The sequence below is a fragment of the Phlebotomus argentipes genome, unplaced genomic scaffold, assembly GCF_947086385.1.
Source record: "Phlebotomus argentipes unplaced genomic scaffold, Phlebotomus argentipes genome assembly contig_2, whole genome shotgun sequence".
Lineage (NCBI taxonomy): Eukaryota > Metazoa > Arthropoda > Insecta > Diptera > Psychodidae > Phlebotomus > Phlebotomus argentipes.
This window is the reverse complement of record NW_026776162.1, coordinates 1,078,572-1,101,574: the sequence shown is the minus strand read 5'-3', so window position 1 is coordinate 1,101,574 and position 23,003 is coordinate 1,078,572. Positions and strand designations below refer to the sequence as shown.

The window sequence follows — 23,003 nt, the reverse complement described above, 5'->3', positions numbered from 1 at the left end:
TATAAGTGGGATGATAGTTTATTGGATTTGTGCTGTTCTTAGAAGCTACCACACTTTATCAACTCCCTCTGACATTGGGAGAAAAGAACATAAATACTATTAAGTGGAGTCCGTTAATCATTGCGATGCACGCAACACACTAAATGGGATTTTGACTCTATTGCCCACCCACCCAAAAGACAAACTTGCACACGCCGGAGGCAAATGCAACATTTGTAATCAACTCTCTGAGACAACAGCCTCATCTAATGATCCTCTCTATTCTCTTCTCGCGACGGTGCCATTCTGAAACACACCTTCAAAGTGGCGGTGAAAGGCTTGTCTTCGGCGACACAGCGTGTGTAATCAAAAGTGGCCGGAGTTCTTCAGCATCACTCACAGGTAATTAGCTCCCAAATCTGACTTGCTAATTAATATGGTGATGTAAAAAGTGATCCGAAAAAATCCGAGTCAAGGTAGAGAAGTTTATCCGGCGATACTTTCTCGCCCGCCGACAACCACTAATCGCCCCGAGAATGGAGCCTTCACGTGGGTAGTCTCTTGGATTCACTATCAAACTGTCATATTTGGGTGGGTCGTCACTCAGAAGACACACGAAAAATGTCACATGATTTTCACTCTTAAATAGACTTTCTTCGTTAGCGTGGGAGCGAGAAAATTCCATCGTCAGACAACAGATCATAAATAAGGCATACAATTTGTTAAACTCCTCCCGCCTTCTCATCCGCGCCAGCGTCCAGCAATTAGCAATAAAAATTTAATTAAGAACAAAATCACGGGTGTTGTCAACTGGTCTTTTTCGTCAAATAAATTCCATGGCAGAAATTATGCTGATTAATGAGAATTTATAGGCCATTTTGCGCCTCTGTGACGAGTGAATTCCCCTCCAGACACACATCGTGTCCACAAAGTAAAAGCTAAATGCACAAGGAAGAGAGAAATGGGCGGGAAAATGAACTCTTTCGAGCTCACATGCGAATGCATGTAAGAACCGGAAAATATGGACCTCATAATTCAAAAGAAATTCTATTTTAAACCCACCACATAGCTTGTACAAAGGCACCAGCGTAAAATCTGGAATTTGACTTGAACTTCTCCCATTCCAGAAGCACACGAAAACAGAGTATTTCTGTATCAATCTCACTGCTTTCCTTGCATTGCAACTTAACACAACAGTGCAGTTGCTTAATTGTACACAATCTATATCGAAAGAGCTGCACAGAACTTTCCTTTGGGCTATTTTCAAGTGGTGTAATAAATTCTCGAAAGTTTTACCAAACAATTGGCCGTGTGGCTGAGAAGCAATAGACAAAATACATTAAATTACAGTAGTGCGATTTCCCCAGAATGCCGCGTAATTTATCATGAAGGCTCCACTTTTTCTCCCCAATGCATTGAAAAGCCCACAATTGCAAAGCGCGACAAGAGGGAGGAGAACCACAAGAGAGTGATCTTTTTTTCGTCAAAGCGCTGCAAAAGCGCATAGAATAATAATAGTTGTTAAGCTTGTGCCAGCAATGAAGGGGAGGGGGGCGGGCGGGCAAAAAGGTGCAATGCAAAGTGCATTGGTGAACAATTTACCAAGTCCCCAACCATTTGAAGAGAGAACTCAATGGATAATAAATCCCCATTTGATCGCGTATTCGTCGAAGAAGGCAATTGTGTATTTGCAAGGAGAAGCAAAATGGTTGCGGTGCATAATATTTCGGTGGACTTCCCCGCGCATTCATTCCACCCAGCCAAGAAGGCCACACATATTAGAGAGAAGTTGTACAACAGCGAGCAAATGATTCCAAATAAATTTGTTCCATTATTCAATGCACTTCCCCTCGCGCGCCCATTGAATTCACAGGCAAATAGCAAAAGTCAAGTGAGACAGGTTAACAAAATGTTGACTTTTTTCCACTTCTCTTGGGTTGTAAAATAATGTAAGTATATGTATTTATCTCTCTCTCTATCTGTCTAGCATTCACAGCCTGTGCTGTGCGATACAAAGTAAAACCTTTTGGACATATTACCATAAAAGCCATTCGCACACGGAAAATCAATTGCATCCAATAAATCTCCCTTGAGAGACTCATAGGTAAAAGCCCAATGAAAATTGTAACACAATGGCAGAAGAAACAAATGTGCAATTTCGTTGGGATCCCAGCCAAGAAGCCATGATATATACATGCTTAGCGGTATGAAATATCATTGGAAAAATGTTTCCATGTTTCACGTGTTGCATAGAGAAAGTGTGGTAAGTGAGAGACTCTTTTCATTCAGCAGCCAAATACCATCCAATAATAATAACAATAAATGGCAGTGAAATGGAGAGAAGGAAAAGAGCAACAAGAACATGAAAGAATTCACAATGATGAAGCCACAATGCCATACATGGACAGTGATCACGGGTAAATTTCCCATACAAAATACACCGCGCCTGCGACAGAGATATCAGAGCCCGTGAGGATTTCTCGATCTGCCCAAACCATTCAATTGCAAACTGACAAAGAAAGCCCACTTCTGGGTGACAATTAACCATTCACCCGGCGTTGGGTGATCTTTTACCATCGCGCGCCTGGCGGATTATTTATGGTTAGAGAACAATTGGAGAGGCATTATAATGATGGTCACAGATTGCATCTGCAGGCTTTGACAGTAAAATCACTCTCACTGCCATTTTGTTGCGGGAAAAATAGCAAAGTAGACATAATTTTGTCATATCATAAATTTCCACCAAGCGAGACACTTTCCCGAGACCCAAATTTCACCACACAACACATACCGACCAAAACTCACGAGATCATCCTCACGGTTACCAATTAATCTCAACAGTGAACACACAAAACCTCTCACTCTCATTTCAGCGTCTGTGGTCGTCGCGGTGGAAAGTCTCTTCTCTAGACTGTAAACTATTGAAAATTATTGGTGTAATCAAATTAATGTGTACTGGAGGAAAGATGCGACAGATAAAATTAGCATTCCTCACTTCACACACACGGGCCGACACGTTCTCTTCCCAAGTGATTGTATTCCACGATATCAACATCAAAGAATTAGATCATGAATTTCACTTTCATTTCTCATATATCCACTGAAGAGAGCAAGGAAAAAAAACACCCATAATAGCCGGTAAATTGGAAGAGATCGCCTCTCATCGGCGAAAATTTACATAAATCGTTACACAATTTAAATTGTGCCAAATTAGGGAACCCCCATCATCCATGATACAGTTATGAGGTGCATTGAAGAATGTGTGTAATTGTTACGTGAGTGTATCTGAGGAAGTTATCGCAGGACGAACTGTACTGGCTTAAGTGAAGCATGATTGGACGAGATCAAATATTCATCATTGATTTGTGCAGACAGAGGAGAATATTAATGGTATAGATCTAAACTTTCCCAACACAAAGTGCATTGCAACAAGCCAAAATGTCTTACATAACAACATTTTGTCTGCAGGGAAAAATCCTCGTCATCATTGACACGATCCATCAAATGGATTATCGCGCCTTCTTTTACTTCAATTAAATTCCTAATTAAGCTGTTATTTAAGATTTTTTCTCTCTCTCTCTTCTCAACTCTAAACCCACTGACAAAAACTGTGAATCATAAAAGGGCCAATTTCGCTCACGGAAATCCAACAACAATATCAAATATTGCCACAATCCATTTAACCGTCCATTTCCAGTCTCTTTATCTGCCAAGCCACAGATTATTGTTCAGCTACGAATAAAAAAGTAAAAGTGAACAGCATTATTAATTCCTAATAACATTATTTAGAGGAGAGAACACAGCAAGACACTCCAAACTTCAAATGTAGCAATTTCGGTTCATAAAAGTGAGCGAGAGAGACACGGTAAACCTTTAAAATGTCTTGAAAGAAATACACAACACACAAATTAAAAATCTAATTAATACACTCACTTGACGTCTCCCCACATTCATTCATATTGTTTGTCTTCACAAAATTGCGTCCCCTCCTTTTGTGAGTAATTGCAGTGCAAGGCAGAAAAAAGGCCGCTGGAGTTAACAAATTAAAACTTGGCCTTTGTGTTTGTTTCTCCCCAGAGTTGCAATTAATAAATTGAACAGTGAAAGTTCCAAATTATGCTTAATCTGCTTCTTAAGTTTGAGCACAAGCACAAAAAATATATAAAACTCACAAAGAAAATCCAGCTAAATCTAATCCAGTCCAATGTGCGTAGTCGCAAAAATACTTTTCTCTCTCATTCCAATAAAACTGTTCACCACGTTTGTTACAATAAATATTTCTAATGTAATTACAGGGAATCCAATGGAGAAAATCACACACAAGTCAAGTATTGGAAAACCAAATATGCCAGTTTCACTTCCCACCTCTTTTTCCTCCCCAAGACTCACCCGTATACGCACTAGCAACCTGTGTACTATTGGAAATTGTTGCATTTTCACAACATTTTCGCTCACGCATTTTTCTCCGTGAGAAAATGACGAGTCACCGGATAGTGTAAAACTTAGGAAAAAAATGCAGACGGCGAAGAGCTAATAGAGACGTTAATTAATTTCACTGCCTGAATTAATCAGTCGCTGTCACATATTTCCGTAATTAATTGACCGTCTAAGAGTGCAGTGCTCAAGAGTTTGCCTCTCATAAATGATATTCCACAATATTGTTAATGCGTGTTTTTCCATCCCAAACACACTCTTTGTCGCACGTGAAAAACAAGTTCTTTCTCTCTCAACGCGCAGTTGTAATCTTTTCACCAACCTCCACAGAGATCAACTGTAACAAATCACCCAAGAGATGCTTTAAATGTCTTCCCGAGGAAAAAGGGCAGCGTTGATTTCATAATTAATCACCATTAATTTGTTGTCTCGGCCGCAGCAAGAGAGCTAAATGGAGATGATAATTGAAGAAATTCTTCGAATTATGCTTAGAAAAATCTCATCGTGTTTTGTGGTGAAGCATTAACACAAATCTTGCATGTTTATTTACAATAAAACATGCGCGCGGTAAATGCACTGCAAGACGGATGGAATTGTGCAATTCTTCACTTTGACGGAAGTCTCGAAATGTTCTCCTTTCGAACTCAAACTAAGCGGGAAATTTGATGGAAACTTCACAAGAAAACTGAACATAGAAATTCCATTGTAATTTTCCCGGTGCCCAGAAATATACACAGGCAAATAACAGCGCCCAAGACAATAAACAAACATGACTATTTGACCCAAATCCACCATCATTTGATTGTCTGCAGGATGATTTCTCAATTTTTGCCTCCATAATCTCAAAACACCATCGCAGAATGATGGAATTCTAATTTATCTCACGACGTGTGCGCGCGGAGGTAAATTTTGCCAAGTGAAATTGATTTCATGCGATGTTGAGGAGACAAATCAAGAGAAAAAGTTGTGAAATCTCGCCTTTGTGCCGAGAAATACCAAACATTATTCTCTCTCTCAATTGAGACTCCCGTGGTCAAGACAATTTTGCAATATTACCATTTTATATCTGACAAAAAAAAGTGGCACATTCATCACAAAAATCACACTCACTCTCTTGTGATATTTCCAAATGTCCCAATGACAGATAAATTAATTAAATTCTCCAGTCAAACAGCGCGGTTGGTCCATGCTTGAGAGATTTCGCGAAATCAAAACTCAGAGTCAAACAGCCTCGAGCCAACCGATAAAACATCCACATTTGATCAGACTAATTTTGCAGAGTGAAAAATTGTTTCTTCCTCACGGCTTAAAGCGAATGTAAATTATTACGGTCACAATTGCTACCAGCGAATTTTTTCGCATGTAAGCTCTTCAATTGAATCTGATAAGGATTTCTCGCTTAGTCACAAGAGCAAAAAAGAGAGAATTACAGCTATTAAGCCTACCGAATTGGCATAGCCTTTCAAATATGATCCAATAAGATATTGGATTATAGGAGAAATTGCGATCAAATAGCTCTACAATTGAGGACTGAATCCTCAATGCAAAACTCTGAACTTTCCCACACAACGTCTTCGTGTTTTTCGTGGCACAAGAGACAAGAAATTTCGCCATATCTCAGGCACAAAATCTTATACATATATTCCTCCGAAGGGCCTCCAAACACGAGTCATCTTGGGTGAGATGAGAGAGAGAAAATGCGTGTATATGTCTCCTCATGTAAATTTCTTCCTCATCTTTCTTACCGCCCAGCTGCTCACTTATTAATGAGACACCCATCATTTGGCTGAGGGCCCCCGAAGAAAAATTAATGAGAATTACAGAGTAAAGTTAAAAAGTGCCCACCGCAAATTTCCCTTCACTTCCAAGACAAATTTATTTCCTGTGCACGATGATGTCTTATCAAAAAATCCGTGGAAGCTCACACTTTCATTCATTACATTGCATCTCTTTCTCACTCTCATCACCTTGCCAATCCCAATGAGACAATTTTATGTGGATCTTGCGTGTTCTTGGCCATTTTCACAGTGCACATTTCAGATCTACTTTTACATTAAACCCATAGAGAACATTAATGGAAATTCATGTTGAAATTCCCAAAGCCACACCTTTAACTTCATATACGAACTGTTGCTTGTTAACCAAAATCAACAGAGTTGTAATTAAAATGTCTCTCGTTCTTGTTAATTTCTTTTCCATCCCATATTGCTCAATGGCACAAGCACACATTGCTGCTTTTGACCCTTCCGGGCAGATGAAGGGAGTGAAAAAACGCGAGTTCCACCATGAAAATATACGCGGGAGTGAAAGAACTTTCTACTTGCATAACACACATCACCGAAAAATCACAATTAAAGTCACTCAAATTTCCTTTTTCACACAAAATACACACCTCACGAGAATTTCCCTTCTTTGCAATGCACGCAAAAAGAGGCGTGATTTTCGCATCTTTTTTCCCTTCAATGTTACAGCTTATGTACATGAAACTCATTAAGTTCCAAACCACGTGGGAATACGAGTCATGTGAAGAGTGAGATTAATTTCATCAATGTATAGCAAGATTGTATGTTCTCTTCTATTTGGCCGCGTCATATAGAAAACACATATTGAAAGACAGAGACTCACCAAGATGGTCATGATTTATATAAAATTGTAATGTTGAGAGTTCATATAAAAGCAATTCTTGTGGCCGTAACATTTCTTCTCACTTGTATCAAATGTCAGTTTTAATTGATGCCTACCTAAGATGCAAGACAAGCACAACTTTAGCTTCCTGTAAAATTTCATTTGCGCTCTTCTCATCGTGATATGCTCTTTTTCTCATCTTCTCCTGGGATGTGCACAGAGAGAGAGAGAGAGAGAGAATAATAAAAAAGACACATCTTATAGGAGTGAAAGAAGGATGTTGCAAAAGAAGTAAAATGATATGGTGAAAATGTTTTGCCAACAATCCATTAATTAACGCACAATGAAAGCTCCCGACAATGTTCCGATGTACATAAAATTTCACCACGCGTCAAGAACACAAATCTCTCACTCTTCATGCATTTTTCACGCTCCTGAGCATCTTCGTGACGCCTTATCACTGCCCATTTATCACACAAAACACCATACATTTCCCTGAAAATGCAGCCTACAGCCTTTATCTCTCTATGGGAATTATAGAGAAGATGGAAGCTCTGAGAAATCCTTAGGCCACAAAAATGACTTGCCATATGAGATGAGATATTATGAGAAACGTGTTTCCATGAAGGCTCTTTTCAACGCCCAAAAACAACCTCCCACTGGCCAAAAAGGCCGCCAGAGATTCCATGTGAGCGATTGTGGAAAATTGATGGATTATTTGATGCAATTGAAACAAGGTATGAGTGCAAGTAATGCCAGTAACTTGGCATATTTGCAAGACCTTCTCGTCTCTCCAATCCAACCACATGATTATAGACATTTTCTATTCATCCACCTCACCTTATAACGCCCAGAAGTTGGGAATTTTATTGCGCACAATATTATATTATATGTGGAGAGGCAAAAGGAATTCCTTCAGCAACTCTCTATGAGCCACTCTTTTGCACTTCTTATCGCACACGCCATGAATAGTTACAATGCGTGCAAAGCGTATTCAATTTCCACCCTCTGGCCATCGTGGAGAGAATCACAAGTGGCGCGATGTTTATGCCAGCACCCCAATTAGAATCACATGTTTAGAAAGTAAGTATGCAATTTGCAAAGAGTTCTCCTCCTGGGTACATATGTGGAAGGAAGCTCTCGATATACTTTTTCAACCTCCTGCAAAATGATAGGAGAGAAATTCCCGCCAACAGGTGTGTTTTTCTGGTAGCTCGCAAATGGAAATTTCTCTATCAATTTTACCTTCTACACTCTGACTAGAATGTTAGTCATGCAAATTAGTCAACAAGCGACGAGAATCACATCTGAGATCTTATCACAGATTGTCACGAGAAGGAAAATCAAGAGGAAAAATTAATTGAAGCCAAAGTCTTCGGATGGTTTGCGTGTTAAATGCGAAAGTATTGAATGATGTGTCATCCATTCAGGAATGTAAAATATATGACATTGACTAATTGTCTCTCACTCCTTCGTCTTGGGGAAAACGCTTCAATTACCCGCACAAGTCGCAATGTAAATTATTTAAATGACCTCTCACCTCGACTCTCCCACAAAATTCAAGCATTTCTTCGGCCAATTGCCAATTGTTTCCAGATGTACACACACAATTCTTTTCACTCCTCACACCGTAGATCTCTCGGGTGGATGCTTGTGGATAAATTACACAACAACAAAAGAGATGCATTTCAACTCCAACTCCCCCAATATCTCTCCCATATATATCCACATAGAAGACGAGGCCTTAGAATAAAAATGCCCCACACAATAGACACTTTATATTGATTCCACCTCTTTTCTGTCTACGTGATTTTCAATAGATAAACATTTCATTTTCAATTCACTCTCCAGCCATTCTCAATTTGGCGGAATTGTTGCTGCCTCAGTGGACTTTTTTCCCCCTCACTCAGGAAAAACACACACACGATCTGTTGAATGATCGTGGAAGTCCACACGTGCTCCACAGGTCATGATATCTCTCCCTCCCTCTCTATATATATATGCTCAATTCAATTCGCTGTCTCAATATTGAGGTGTTGTGTGAAAAAATCCAGTCAATATTTGTATTTCAAACAGATAAAAGTGCAATGTGGAAAAAGGCTTTTACAAACAAAAGGTGAAAAGAGAGAGAGATTAAAAAGTATCTCAATAACTTGACATGTTGTTACGCACTTTAACGATTATTCTGTGTAATTTACATTTTTACCTCTTGTGCGCCCAAGAAGAAATATTTGAAAAACGTACGACGTACAAAAGACTTTCATCACGATGATGGTGAAAAGAGATTTTCTCGCCCCGATTGCATGAAAGACACGCAGCATTCATGGCATTTTCAATGAGAGTTTAAGTAGAGTTAGATTTTGAATAAATGTGGAAAAATACTGAATTTGACTGTAAAATTAGGAAAGATTGCCCGTGATTTAACAACACCTTCGCCTCTTTGATGTCGTACAGCATGTAAACTTTCAATGTAGCAAGTTTTGTACCTTCGCATACGAGATAAAGAGAGAGAAAGATCAAAAATAGCCCAAAGTACACATCAAATAACATGCCTAATGCGAGGTGTTAACAAATTTCCATTTTGTTAGTGTAGAAAATTAAGGGAAAACCTGCCGATTTGGTGGCGCGATAGACAAGCAAAGATGCAAGAAAATCAACAAATTGAGGAGAACGAATAAACGGTGCAAAATGAAAGTGTGTCGGCCCTCCAAAAGTACACCAGCGCGCGCATTAATATACAAATTTTTTAACCACAAAACATACAGTCAACTTTTACTTCTTCACCCCGAAGCGACACTCAAGTGCAAGACAAATTTGTCCGAAAAATGAGTCTTTTGCAAAATCACCATATAATTCAGCGCGACACACTTCCGGTGATCTCCAACCGCTGCCGTCATCATCATCATCAAAAACCACTGGAAATGCTGGATAATAACACACACAAACCATGTGAAATTCTACATTTGTGTCTTACTATAATTTTCATCAATTATTCCAACAATTGCAGAAAGAGGCGCCATAATATTGCATATATTGTAGAAACTTCAAATATGGTCTAGTCTATCTAAATTATGACTCTCCCCGCGCCAGATTTCAATCGCCGAGCCGCTTTCCCGACCCAACTAAACAGCATGACACTCAAAATACTGGCGAATAGTATGGAAAAAATATACCACCATTTGTCATTCCTCGACTCCATCATTATGTAATTTGACCAATTTTACTACAACACAATTGAATTTTTCCCTTTCAGTCGCAAAGAGGCCACTAAAAGCTCTCCCTCTAAGCTGCAAAAAGAACACATGCAAATTCATTTCCATGTAATTTCACAACTGTAAAATCCCAGTCAGAGTGACTTTGGATCAAGATAAAAAGTGTCGCGGTGAAAAACATGGGCTTTCAATTGTCGATCAGAGATTTGCACTGCAAATGAAACACATTGCATTTTCAAGCATTATAGACAATGTGAGCGAATTAAAGTGCTGATGTTGAAAGGGAGTCCATAAATCTGAGATGGATCATTTCCTGTAAACTTCACCACCAACACTAAAACACTGTGTATTCAGATAATGAGCCGAAGAATTTTCGAGCTACAAAAAAGCTGCACAAAACTTGAGAAAACTTTCGCTTGTCCTCCAGCAAAATCTCCGTACAGAAAATCACTCTTGATTTTCACAAATGTGTATATACATTTGCCAATTTACTCAACTCCCCCTCGTGCCTTTTCCCTCAAATTACTCGTGAGATCAATACACAAGATCTCACTCTCTTCCTTCACCCTCACCCAAGCAATCGCTGGCAATTTGCATAATCAAATACTATATGCATATCGTCTCAATTGCATCTCTCTTTGCGCATTTGAAACCAAACGCCACAAGACAAAATACTCATTTTCACTAATAATGATAATCTCTCTCTCACACTCCGACATTGGGAAATATATTAGAAGGTAAAAGCCTGCAATAAAATCTAGTTCTTCTCCTAAGAGATCATACATTTTATCCCGACACCGCGCGATCGCCAATTTGTGAGCCTCGCCAGCGAAAGAGAGTCATAATAATAATGGGCCTGGCATGAGACACACACACTCGAGAGATCGCGGGAGGTGGAAAAGGTTGGATACTGATGGAAGATAATTATCGTGAAATAATTGAAATAAATCGAATAAATACCGCGGAACTGTTATATTTTGATGAGAGAAATTAGCATCTGTTGAGACACTTGAGAAATATTGCAGTCATTCCCCATTGACCACCCATTATTAATCTCCACATGATATTTCTGTAATGCAGATGACCATAGAGTGTGAGATTATTTGAATTTAGTGAGACTATTTGCATTCTCCTCACTGTATATTGCAACTCAGAGATAATTTATACCTGACATTATCATGAAAGGTACACACACAGGATGCACGATACATCAAAGAGAGTAAAAAATATCACTTTCATTTATCCAATTGTGAGAGAAATTTAAGATAACACTGAGCGTGATAATTATGCACTAAAGTTCAACAATAAAATCTTAATGAGCAACCTTCGGGCAGACAGAACTAGGTCGAAGGCATGCTACTCTTCACCACATGCTCGCCGATTTCACAGTCAAGTTGAACACAAAAGACTCGAAATTTCTACCCCACTTCTCAAAAACATCATTAATATGGTAATTTTTCGGAAAAAACTGTCCCTTTTTATGTCTCAATAAACATTCATCGTCAATCAAGACTCGTAGAAAGTCACTCGCGCAATCCCGATGTGCAAAAAGAGGACGCGCAACTTTGAGGAATTTTCACATGAGCATTTTTTCTTACAATTTCCCCTTTCATTTTCGCCTCAAGGATGCCCTGAGAAATGGTGTTAAACAAGATGCGCGTGAGCTTTTGGAGGGCTGTACACGTGTTTCTGGTAAAACAGACACACAACACTGACAAGAAACATCCGCTTCTCTTTAGCATTTTCACTGATGGCATATTATTGAAATGCGCGTGATCACATTTTTATGAGATCGTTTAACAATATTTTTCGGCACAGAATTGTCATTCTGATGCTTTTCACATCGCTCGCGAGTCATCTCTTTTGCATCTTCCTGTCTCTGTGTGAAACACTTTCACGTTTAGCGTCAAACGACCGGAAATTTCTCATTCAACTGCTGTGATCGTTGTGATACAATATCAAAATCTAGTTGGAATATATAAGTCAAAAACTTGCATTCATTATAATTGGTCTCGCGAGTACAGATCGAATGACAAATCACCGTCAATGTGCAAGAGAAAACGGACATATGGTCAACGAGACTCTCTGTGAATATACAAGACAGGGCAACGTGTCTTGCGAGGGAAATTGTGAAAGAATTATACATTGTACCACTAATTTGTATATGGTGGAAAAATATACAATTTGTGAGGCTGTATATACAAAAGTCTATCCGCGACTCCCTTTCATATAGGGCGTCGTCTCGTAATTGAAAAAGTCTTTTCAAATGTTTATGCATGTTCACGACCTTTTTTCTTCATCTCTCCTCTTATAACATACACCCATTCATTGCGAGACAGGAATAAACCACAGAAATGAGGATTTTCTTTTGCATTCCCATTCTGTTTTAGTAAATCCCATCCCATAACATTACGAAAAATGCAGTTATTCACTGTTGGCCATAAAATGTTACAAAATGAGCCCAAGAAATTGATATAAATTTTATTATTCTTCCTCCTCTCTCTCTGTCTCTCCATCGTCCAGTTCACAATTCAATGGAATTGCACTTGTGATCACTCTTCTTTCACCATCGAGATTTAAACATATGCTTTTGTTTACACAATTGAGAAAAAGAACTCCACAGCATTGTGGCATGTGAGAGAGAGAAAGATCTGACCAATAAAATATGTGAGTAAGAAGTGACTGATTAAAATTATTTTCTCCACCAAAGACCTCATTACACAAGAACTTTTTTTTCTCCTACAATTCCCTCACCACTCTCAAAGCCATATTCTTTGTTCTTTTTAATCACGACTTCCTCTCTTATGCGATGCCCGACCGCGCAAATATACTAATAATAAAAACATGAATCACGTTCTGATCATCAAAATGTTATAAAGCTCTTAAGAGTGATGTAAAAAATTATTATTTTAATATACACACCGCATAGGGCACCACTATTCACCTTCTCACATCTTGATGAATTTCGACATTTTGACATTTATTCGTTATTACTATTTAATAAGCAATATCTCTACTTCGCTTCCAATCTCCTTCTGGCCTGATCATTCTACTGTCATGACGAGTATGCGGCTCAGATGTATGGAGAAGTATGTGAGAAACTGAATAATCTGCTGCATTGCAATCATTTTATAGCTCCACAGCTTTAGCTATATAATCCTCAGAATTACCCAAAAAACACCCAGCATTTTCAGACATAAAACAGTCAATTTTTAATTAGAGATAAAATTATCTCAGTGAGATTTATGGAAGACACAGATAAAAAAAACAAACATTAGTTCTTGTGCAACATATCAAGTCTTCGCGGGAAAAGAGAGAAATACTAGAGCGGAAATTGAGAGCTTTTTTCTCCTCTGTAAATAAAAGCACGCACGTATGTATTGCAACATATAACATTTTTCAATAATTTCCGCATTTTTTCCCACTTGTGCCCCCCTTTTCTTCTCCACCCATGAATGTGCTTCTTTTTTAGCACCACGCAGAGCAAAATGTGGAGAGAAAAAAACGCTCATATCGAACAGATATCAAAGACATGGCAGTATGAATAGCAAAGGTGCGCTAAAAGAGTCATTTTTCATGCTTCGCTGACTCCACTTCAGCTGTTATACATTTCTTCGACAAGGCATTTTGAGTTTGATGTAAAAGTTTTTGGGCAAATACAAATTGAACACACCCCAAAAACATCATTTTACTCACCATTATGCACACAATTCTCGTGACAATATTAGTCGTGTGACATTAAGTAAAGTGTATTGAAATATTGCGTGAAATGTGAATGGCTGTCACAAAAAAGCAACCCAATAGCTGAATTTTACAATATTTCTTAAGGGAAATTTCAACCCTCACCTCACAAATCAATACTAAGGGAATAGATAAAGTTGGAAGGGATAATTTTAATGCTCTTCCACCCTTGATAATTTTGTTGATTTTCCTCGGTAACCACTGGAAAGCGCACTTCAACCTCCACAAAATAATGTACACACACAGAACTTTCGACGCTACACATAATCAGAGATTGTATTACACATTTTGTGTGAGCTCAGAAGTGGAACACCAAATATTTATCGCAAGACCACATCCACATGGGAAAGATAGATAAAAAGTGCAGTTCTGAACAATTTAGGAAGTGCAAGATAAACATCATCGATAGCCGAGTGAGTGTGACAAACACTATTGAGAGGCAAAAAAAAGAAGATGTGAAATGTGAGAGTCACTCGGGATCCAGATGGTGAAGATATTTTATGGCTGGGAAAGTGCACAATTGTGAACTATTCGGAGAGAAGAATACTGGCCAATTTTCGTCCGTGTCTTCAAGCGTTCGAACAATGGAAATTGATTTCCCTTCTTTGGCTTTCAAAGCACTAACCTCTTAAACGATGCCACACACACACAATTGATATTTATAGAGAGATTGCAATTTTTCAACAATTCTTAGCATAATTGGCATCATTTGGATGCCGCTCTTCATTTCGACGCGACTCCCTTTCAACTCCAACACACCTTTGTCCGGATCCGTTAGTGTGACACATGTTCCAGGAAATCAAGACGCATAAAATATAATAATATCAAAACATCTGACCGCGTGTTTCTCTTCTCAAATGTGGGTCTCTCGCAGTGGGCAAATTATGTTCTGTGTGTGAAAAGACACCGCCACGCAGATGAAGTGAAAGAGAGACAGACCCTCCTTATCAATTTCGATCTTCATCTTCCAATTCCAGCCACCAACAATCACTCACCTATCATTTACTCAATATTCATCTCGGATAGGAAAGACCAACAAATAACTTACAAATAACAGTCTCGCCACACACGAGAGGAGCTTAGACTTTGGCTCTACGCACAGTTGATAAAATCTCAATTTAATTTAACTACACACCACAGAGCAAGACGGCGAGGGAAAGGAAAGAAAATACCATTGACGATTTTTCTCCGCATTGTGTGCATCTAATTATGCTAAGAGCGGGAACACCTAGAACAGTGTGTGTGTGTGTGTGTCAGCGGATTTGCAATACAATAAAAGTGGCATTGCAATGCATATTGCCATTGCCACAGTCTTTGCCATTTTCACTAAGTGAAAATGCCTCTCGCGGGTATGATTGACAGGCCAGCAAAAAAACATCGTCTTTTAATGCATCACTAAATATTCTACCATATTGGATGAATTTCCTTTTGTGGCTACACTTTTTTCCGCACTGTATTTTCCATTACTCATTCTTCGTCAACTCTCTTTTCACACCACCATCAAATGCGAGAAGAAGTGAGTTGAATAAAAATCATAGGGCAAAAACGACACTATCGGAACAGTGTCGATTGTCGACCCTTTTTTACCCATTTCCCGGAGAGGTTATTTGATATAATTAATCACAACGAGAAGGAAAAAAACACATGGCAAATGACTGAATTCACTACTTCTGTACACCTTTCATTGATTTTCAATCAACGTGATGCTTCTGTTGGGGCGTCAATTCTCAAAGTCTTTTGCCAGAGGGGAAAAAATGCCGCAACCCATAGCATTTTATGATTAGTCATTCTATGCACAGCGCCATCAAAAGAGAAATTTCAGAATTTCCCCGCGAGTTCTGAGAAGACGTCAAGCGTGAGGTGAAAGACCAGCAGAAAAGGTAAAACACCTAATTTTCTCCATCCACCGCAAACAGAAGGCAATAAACAACAAGAGCTTAGGAAACAAGTCCATGTGCGGAGGAAAAATACTCCACGCAAGAAGTGAGTATAATATCTCAATGACGATGAAGAATTCTGGAGCAATTGAAATTCTCGCCCATGTGAGATAACAATCAAAATGTGAGAGCAAATGAGAAACACGTGAAGAGAAGGTGAGGCTCGAGAGAATATTTTCTCACCGGGTGAAAAAAAAAGGAATTGGGAACGATCTTTGCCAATGAAGAAATCAATTTTGAAGAGGCCTTCATTGTACATATTCATTGCCTCATTTTTCACCATTTCACCACCTAAATTATACTCCTCATCATCTCTCCTTCTCTTTTTGCTTTAATTGCACATTCCCCGGGAATTCTTTCATGGCCCTCTCTCAATCTCACGATTCTTCAAAGGTACTCTTTGCAGACCTTCGCCCGGCACTTACAAATTTGTCTATTTGATTCACGAATTTTTTCACAGAACCTTCATGAAAGTTCAAATAAAAATTTCTTTTCATCAAAGGCTGAACGGTGAAAAAAAAACCTGTGAAAATGGCCACTAAAACATGATGAAGTGACTCAGAAGAAAATAAAAGACGCTGAGTTGAACATTTCTAGCACACTTTTCGTCGTTTTTCCACTTGAACCGCACACAATTTACACAATAAAGTTCATTAAACTTGATCGACCGACACTCCACATCCGACTCTCAATCCATTCACACTCCTCCCGCCCTTCGAGGGCTTTTCAGGGTCTAATCGACTCTCATTTCTGACTCTTCAAACTGACCATGACAGAGTTGGTGGCGTGACACTGCTTAAGACACTTTTCCAGATAACACATGCAGTTATGCCGCAAACGAATTCAAATCAACGATAGGCGATCACCTTGTTTTGCATAATGAAACCCACTGATAACTGTGGGTAACTTTGTTCTGGCAGATTCAATCACTCTACATTCCTGTGTTGTGTCAACTCTGGAACGCATAACGAATTCACTGGCGTCATTCTGTCCCATTACGGCAGGGGAATGACGAAAACTCAATAAAACTGATTAGTGTATTGAGGTATACGAATTTCCCTCAATCGCCGGTTCTATCTAAAAAGGTCACCAACCATACTTGGCACCTTGGTAAATGCCTAATCAATTAACGACATCTTCACAACGGAGTATCACTCAACTGTAGGAATGGCCCATCATCACTTTTGTACAGCTTTTTTCCTTCTCAACTCGACAGTATTTATTTGAGTATAAAATCGGTTAAAATTGAGCTGTTTGAGAACCTCTTAAGTCTTTATCTCTTGACCTCATTGCATATTCCGCCATCACCACCTCGCTTCCCTCGTTTTCCTCACTCAAAACTCAACCACATTGAGAACTAAAGAGACATGAAAAAGACATTTTAATGCGATAAAATTGGAGTGAGAGTAAGTGAAGAGATAATCGAGGAAGGAAAAGGCGAAACATTTCAAAATTTCAACTATTCACCCGCCTTTCCATCGCTTAATTATCAATCGCATTAGTTAATTTTTCAAATGCAAAACATACACACAAACACATTTCACTCTCTGTCTACATATTCACCGCCCTTTTGCCAAGCCTTCGCAAGTGCAATTTAGCCTCCCAAACCTGATTCCAATCACGCCGCCAACAAGAGTGAATTAGAAAATGCCAAGTCAGAGAGTTCCTTCTTTTAATCAAGGTTAATTGGTTTTTCGTTGCAAACAAATTTACTTGTTTAATTGTATATGGAGAAGGTGAAAAAAATATAACCACGCCACACAGCTCTCATTTCACAATTTGGCCACATTTTCCTAATTGACTTGACTTGACTCACAAAACACATTGAAAAGAAATTGGGAGGAAAAGTTGCACTCTCGACATTTTTTTTCTTTCTTTCCTTCTTTCTTTCTGCCAAACAACTTCCTCTCGACCAACAACTCTTCTAATTACCCTCGGCATCACATTTGCACTCACTCTGGAGAGCGGTATGAATCGAAAATAATTCAAATTGAGGTTGAAGAGTAGGTATTTCGTGTGGGTTTTCCACCATCTCGGCAAGCGAGGGAAAAGAAATCAAAAGATGTGAACAGAAGAATCGATTAAAGGAGGGTTTCTGTTGTGAAAGAAGAGCACCCATAATAGAAGGAGGGAAAAATAATGGAGTGAAAACCCACTCCTTCCTATTACCAACTCTTTCACCATCTTCTTCACCTCATTACCTTTAACGTTACAATCATCGTTAAATCTAGAGGCGTATATGTAGTTTTGTTTAAAGAAACCCAGGCGAATATAAAGTGGCGAAAAAAAACACACATACAAGAGTCTTTTGTGTTGATGTTGTCGATGACACTCCAAAAGGAAAATCCACTTCGGGAATCATTATACAATATCGTGTAATTGCGTCATTTGGTGCGACATTAAATTCACAATTGTGAGATCAGCTGACATCCAACGCCGCGCTGGTCAATGCAACAAGTTGTAATTGTCCACTGCATAACGAAGAGCTGCAACTTTGCATAGACATGCACAATTTTTACCTTTTCAGGTGAGGAGGACTCTTATTCACTTTTCACCGCGTATTCAAATCAACCGCACGAGATTTCTCCCCATCCTCATCCAATGCTCATGGATGCATTGAACGCACCGAAGAATATTTCGTGATCGCTTCCAATCTGCAATTCATCTGCCTCCATCATTGGCATTTGAATAAACTCTAGATGGAGCCTTAATTTCCCCAATGCACACACAGTTTCGCCATTCGCCATTGCAAGCGGCATTCATATTCTAACTAAACCCATAAAATTTTATAGTAACTTCAGACTCTCGAGTTGAACTTCTCTGCATTTCCGCGTTCACTGATCCCAATCTAATATAACCTCCACTTACAGTACGCAAATTTGATATTTCACCCAGTCTGTAAACTAAGAAAAGTCCGTCAATACACTACTGAATTTTCCATCTCTGGGCAAAGCTGCCAAGTCATCTCGCAAGAGCAGGTGAAAGACCCACACAAATCATACGAAAGTCGTGCATAAAATTGTCATTGATTCGCGATCGGATGCAGAAAGACAATCATTTCCATTATGTAATTGTTCCCATGCGCTCTGTCTCTCTCCCTCACTCTCTCTACCTTCCTCGGTCGCGACATGCATGATCTTCAACTTCAGGCTCCACTTAATATGCGTAACACGAGACACCCAATTGATCGATGAAATATGCAAATTGTGCACTACTTTATCCATTTGTGAGTAATGTTGATTGAGTACTGGAGACTCTCAATTATATCTCTTCAGTGCGATGCTTTTTGCCCTCTTGCTGTACCGCTTTTCTTGGTTCACACAAAAAAGGCAATAAATACACTCCTCGCTCATCCGCGAGATCTCCCAATTTTTCGAAATTACGCAAAGCCTCCCATAGAGTTGGACGATGATGGCTGAAAAAGTGCCCAAAACGCAAGGTCATGCGAGAAAAAATTAAGCACTGTACAACACCGTTTAAGATATTCACCATACACACATATATAACATGATCTCCATGATTCGTGAGAGATTTGCGTTTATGTGGCAATTATATTCCCCTCCAAATCCATCTCTTTAATATGTAATCCACCTATGTATAATCCCAAGAAAATCTTCCAAGCATCAGACGTGCTGCCCGGCAGCCCCGAAAAAAAACACGCGAAAACAATGTAGGAAGACATGAAGCGAAAATAAAATAATTTGGAAATAATACATCCCCAGCAGAAAATGATAAATTACTTTTTTGGACACCCAAAAAGCTCTCCGCGAGTCGAAGACGGACAAAAAAGCTCCCACCAAAATTAATTGATGATCTCGCGGACAAAAGAACCACAGTCTTGATCGTGTTAAAGCGTCACAATGACACACAACAGGAGGAAGTTGAAGATCTTTTTTTTCCATACATTTCATGCCTGTGCGCAATGTGTATATTTTTGTCATTTTCCATACATATATATTTAACAGAGTGAAAGAAAAAAAAGCACACGAACCTCTTTCACAAAATGCGGCAGCTGTTGATGAAAATTTTTGTGCGAAAGGTGGCAAGAAAAAAGGCTGTAATATTAAATTGCTCGTTGTGCGCACCTCACTTTTTCCCTCTGCGCGAAAACTTAAACCCACCCAAAATATGTATATGCTCAAACCATCATCATACGATCTCGCGAATATTTTTCTCTTTCAATGAAATTGGTGGAATTTGCCAAGTTTCACCTCTTGGCCATTTTCGGTGTCTTCCAGCCATCTTCTCGCGCCCAGTCTGTGATTTTCTCTACCTTGAAATCGTGGCCAAGAAGGAGCCAAAATGCATGCGACGAGAACCTGTTTTATGTTTGCACACTGTGTGATCCACTTCAAAGCTCCCTAAACACACCATCGATCGCGGCGAAGATGAATTCGTGTGAGACAAAAGACGAAGGACGAGGAAGGGCAGAAATGCCTCAAATTCAGGTTTTCTGCCAACATTCGAACGAGTCTCTCAGTGATCGGGTGGTTTAGAGACAGGGCGCAGGACGATGAACTCAAGAGCATCTTGAGGGCAGTGATATTATATTGTGAAAATGACAAAAGCCATTCAAACAAACCCCATATTATCCGCTTTCTGCTGATCTCTCCTTCACATCTAAGCCATTCTTGACGAACCACCCGGCGAATGCCCAAGGACTTTGGCTCATTTTCGCTGTAGCGCGTGCGCCACTGTCTCACCTAATGCACCTGGCCATTTTGCCCTTCCCGTATCTTTTTCTTTCTCTCTCTGTTACCCATAATTTCCGCTGTCCTTTACCGCCTTTGCCAACAAAAATTGCTGCTTTTGGTCACGGTTCACCCAACTCCCCTAGAAATTCAACCACAGAGACAACAAGTCATCAATACAGAACGAACATAATTTCCATACATAAGACTCACAAGCATTTCAAGGGCCTCAGATATGCATGTGCATATTTTCTTCCAGAATTTATGCGAATACACGACAATACAGATTATTTTCTTCCATAACAAAATCCAAGAAGCTCAAATATGATGATGAAGTTGTCTCTATTTTTTTTATCTTTGCAAACAAAGTAATTCGTCTCGTTCGTCATAAATGTTGGTAAATTGTGTCTCTCATATACTCTTTTTTATTCAGGTCATTGTCATCACCCGCTGAGATCATTCATTATCTCTTCTCCCATGGGACGAGCGAACATCACATAAAGCTGTACGTCAGAACATTGCTCTTTTGGAAACCATATTGCAAACTTGAAAGACAGTCTCACTCACTCTCTCTCTCGCTCTCTCTCTTCTCAAGATCCCGTCAACGACAGATTTAGATGTTTTCCGGAAGATTGTCACCACAGTCACAATTCACACCACCATTCAATCTCTCGATTGCCTCCAATTGCATATTCCAAAGACCAATTTTCCCTTAGAGATCAAATGGTAAATTCAATTCTCAACACACTGTCGAGCAATTACAATATTTTATATAATGTGGCTACACTACATGTGAATTATTCCCCATGTTGTTGATGTGCAGAGAAATGATGGAGAATATAAATTAAATCACAAGACGACACACTCTTCCATGCCATGAAATTTATTGAATAGATCTCACTCACTCGCAAGAAAGTCTCTCTAGAGACGGTCCCCAAAGAGTCAATTGTACAAAATCCCACGTTTCGATTCGAATGCCAACAAATACCAGCTCTCTGTCTTCAATTCTAACCAATACCAACTGGCCTTTGAGTTCTTTTCAGTTTTTCCACCGCTTCTCTCATACTCAGCAAAACCGCCAACAAGAAAAGTAGAACCATACAGTATGATATATACAAAGAAATACTTTTCGCTCGTTTTTATCCGCGATTCTCTTCTCGCCCTCTCTCCCTCCCTGGGAGATGTATTAAATAATTCTTCTTTGTGGATAGAGTGTAAAAAATAGATAATTAAAAAGGAGTTCAACATCTGCCCCCTTTTGATTGAAGTCTTCATACACACAACAATGTCTCTCCACGAAGTTAAGAGCAGAAAGACTCTTTGATCAACATGCAGAGAGTGAGAGAAAGAAAAGAAGAGATCGAATGGGATAAATTGCAACAAGTTGGCGAATCCTAATAAGAGTCTCTGCCACTCTTATGCAACTGCAATATATGATATTATATTGTTGTTGGCATCCACAGAGATACTGCCCAAACCACATGCTCTCGCGGATACCAATTACGATGGAGTGAAAGAGCAAGAAAGAACTTCTTGAGTTCCGCATAAACAATTTACTTCAACCTCAACCATGCCATATCTATTCTCTCCATCAACATCCAGCGATTCTTTTTCCTCCATATAATTGCTTATTGCCTTATTAGGGCGGATTTGTCGATTGATAATTTATCATAACTATTGTCCACACACAACCTCTCTCCATCCGTGAACTTTATCTCAGTGCGACACACCATTAAATCCACCATTCCTTCTCACATTCACCAATCATTCATCTTAAATACCGCATACCCGTATATATGCAACTACGAATTTGGTAAAAAGCCATTTTCTAGTGTCTCTATCGCCAATTTCTCATCCCAAATGAATCAATTACCCACTAAACTTCACCAAAAGCCATCGATTAGCATTTAATGGGAAGAAATGGCAAAATTTGCCACTAATCTCTTACCTCTTAAGGTGAAAAACACCGCTCAGAATTGAATATACTTTGTATATCAATGTGAAAATAATGATGATTCGGCCACTTTTGCCTCAGCTTCTCAGGGTGAATCTCTCTTTATTCGCCGAATTGTTGAGCGTAAAAACGTGATAAAACACCACTCGAGGGAATAAAAAACTTAATAAAATTGCATTTAATTGCCACGGCACGTGAGAAAAGCTCTCCTCCTCTTTTTCTTCTTGGACGGATCGTGAAAAGGCCTCCAGAGTCAAATTTTATTTAGACAGCACTTTTAAATCACACTCATATTAACATTGGGAATACGAGAGATATATAGAGAGCGAGACTTCACAAGAGAGTTGAAAATAAATTTTCAATGAACACATTGTACAAATATTCACTAAGAATCATGTCTTCTTCCTCTTCACACACAATTTTCCTCCAC

The 23,003-nt window shown here is 39.2% G+C and overlaps 1 protein-coding gene across 5 annotated transcripts in view; it reads right to left on the bottom strand.

Annotated features, from left to right (window-relative positions):
• Positions 1–23,003, bottom strand: part of LOC132263550 (klarsicht protein) — a 91,437-nt gene that overhangs the window by 18,913 nt on the left and 49,521 nt on the right. The gene's annotated exons all lie outside the window — the stretch shown is intronic.